The sequence below is a fragment of the Marmota marmota genome, unplaced genomic scaffold, assembly GCF_001458135.2.
Source record: "Marmota marmota marmota unplaced genomic scaffold, marMar, whole genome shotgun sequence".
Taxonomy (NCBI): domain Eukaryota; kingdom Metazoa; phylum Chordata; class Mammalia; order Rodentia; family Sciuridae; genus Marmota; species Marmota marmota.
In genome coordinates this window covers 2685991-2689118 of record NW_026000338.1, presented here as the reverse complement: position 1 = coordinate 2689118, position 3128 = coordinate 2685991, and positions in this window count along the sequence as shown.

The window sequence follows — 3128 nt, the reverse complement described above, 5'->3', positions numbered from 1 at the left end:
GGCGGGTATTAAGACTATTTTGAGTTCCAGAATTTCCAGAATCATATGATCATATGCACTCAAACTCATATTCAAAAGTGCCAGTAGTGATTCCATGATTCTGCGCATTCCTCAGGTACATACTTATCTCTACTTTTTGAGTCTACACCTGGGCAGCCACTTTAAACTGGAGGAAAAGAGTTCATTATTTTGCAGGAAAAAAACAAATATATGGTTGTTTCATATAAAATGAAAAAAGGAGGTGTATAAGGCAGGTGAGGAAACAAAGACATTTCACAGCACAAAAGGTAAAAGACCATAGGACCATCCATTGCTATAAATATTCACTTGGCTGTTAATGCTAGGTAGAATAAATCAGTGTAAGGAAAAATAGAGGTACCACTTCCATATCTCCTTCTTGGGTCTAGCTAGTCTTAATGGTGCTAATATATACCCTGACTTATAAACATCTTGGTTCTGAAACTAGAAAATTTCTCTGAAGAAAATAATGAGTAGTAAGTACACTAAGATTAATATTTAATATTAAAATTTAAATAATAAGCTAAATGCAGTCGAATGTGCCTGTTGGTTTCAGCACTTGGGAAGCTGAAACAGAAGGATCACTAGGAGTTTCAGATCAGCCTGGACAACACAATGACATTCCATCTTAAAAATAAGGCATGGTGGCTCACGCCTGTAATCCCAGAAAGTCAGGAGACTGAGGCAGGAGAATTGTGAGTTCAAAGCTAGATTCAGCAAAAGTGGGGCCTGCTAAGCAACTTAGTGAGACCCTGTCTCAATATAAAAATAGAAAAGGGCTGAGGATGTGGCTCAGTGGTCAAGTGCCCCTGAGTTCAATCCCCGGTATCCTCCAAAAGAAAAAAAAAGATAAATAGGTAATTATTTTTTTAAACTTAAAAATATGTTATTATACAGAAAAAAGAAAAATGATTAGCTAAAATAAGACTATAAAAATAGCACATGGGTAGGTTGCCAGATCATTTCCCTCTTAATACTACTTATGGATAGTTTCCAATAAAGTCTTTACATGTATAAATATAACACTTATAAATAAAAAACAGAACAGAAACCTGCTGTGTGTACCCAATGCCCTGTATGGATGCCAGCACTGCCATGATAAAAAGATTTTAAACTGGGTAGTGCAGTAGGGGCTTGAAGACTGGCCTATGGAGGAAAAGAGAAAGGGAATAGGTTGTACTATGACAAAGAGGAAGAGAGCACAAGGATAGAAGGAGAAAGGAAATTAGAGTAAATAAGAAAATGATTCATTCACTTTACTTGTGAACCACTTCAATGTTCCATAGAGCTCCACATGGAGATTTTCAAAGACTGCAAGGCCTTTTTGATTACATACCATTTTGAGTCTGAAAGCCCAATGCTGAGTACTACTCCACCTATTAAAGGGTAGTACAATCAAGAAGGTCTTGTAGGCTAGTACAGTGGCACATGCCTATAATCCCAACAACTGGAGAGGTTGAGACTGAAGGGTTTTAAATTCAAGGACAGCCTGGGCTGTGAGACCTGTCGCCAAATAAAAATAAAAACACCTGGGGATACAGCTCAGTTTAAAGCCCTTCTGGGTTCAATTCCCAGTACCCTTACCTACAGACCCCCCCAAAAAAGAGACGATCTTATAGTCTTTAAAATTCTCCATTTATGTAACCTAAAACAAATGAGCCACAGCCAGGAATGGTGGCACATATCTGTAACCCCAGCAACATGGGAGGCTGAGATAGGAGGACTGTAAGTTCAAGACCAATTTAGCATGATCCTGTATCAAAACAGTAAAAAGGGCTGGGGACGGACCTAGGTGCCATAGGGCCCCTGGGTTCAATCTCAAGTGCCACAGGGGGAAAAAAAATCCTGATTCTAAAAGGCCCTTTTATGGCTCATTTTCTGTGGGGTACCATTATGCCTACCATATTTTAATATTCTGCTACACAAACAATAGTCACATCAATGTGTTCTATCACTACTACAGAGGAATCATGGTTATCCAAATATACCAATGCTGGGAATTCTTCTCTCTAGGAAGATTTATCAGGCCCAATTTGACATTCAAATTCTAAAAAGTTGGGGTAGGAAGTCCTTCAATCTTCAGTCTCGGCTACTCAGAAGCCTTAGAGGGGCTAAGACATGAAAAATCACTTGAGGGCTGGGGATGTGGCTCACGCGGTAACATGCTCACCTGGCATGCGTGGGACGCTGGGTTCGATCCTCAGCACCACATAAAAATAAAATAAAGATGTCAACCGAAAACTGAAAAATAAATATTAAAAAAATTAATTCTCTCTCTCTCTCTTTAAAAAAAAAATCACTTGAGCCCAGCCAGGACAGCATGGAGAGACCCCATTTCAAAAAAGAGAAAATTAACAGAATTCTTAAAGGTTCCCAGACCCTCCCTGAATCCCAGTCACCCCAAAATCATTAGCTATTAAGTAAAAAAACTCCTCATCTCCTCATCTAGTCTCTTTGAGCATAAGGACCTATAAAAAGCTATCATTGGACTTGACCACAATAAGACAGTAAGGTTTCTATGGGCTGGGGATATAGCTTAGTTGGTAGAGTGCCTGTCTGGCATGCACAAGACCCTGTGTTCAATTACCAGCAAAAGAAAAAAAAAAGACAATAAGGTTTCTAGAGAGTAGATATGTGGCTGACCTCAGACAGAAAGAGACAGAAAGGAGAAAATGCTGAGAAGGGTTTTAGATAGAACAGTATTACCAATTTACCCTAAGTTGTTGAAAAGGAAAACAGAATGAATAGCCTGATATGCAAGGGAAGGAGAACATGTAGGGTTAGGTGACTGGCTTCTGACTCCTGATTCCAGTGAATATTTCACTTCAACGAAGTCTCTCATAAAGAATTTTCCCAATTATTACACTTTACTACTCTATGCCCACTAAAGGCCAAATTCCAAGATTAAAAAATAAAATTTTAAAAAACTTTGATAAGGTTTGGGGATGTGGCTCAAGCGGAGCGCGCTCACCTGGCATGCGTGCGGCCCAGGTCCGATCCTCAGCACCACATACAAACAAAGATGTTGTGTCCGCCGAAAACCAAAAAAATAAATAAATATTAAAAAGTTCTCTCTCTCTTTCTCTTTAAAAAAAAAAAAAAAAAAAAAA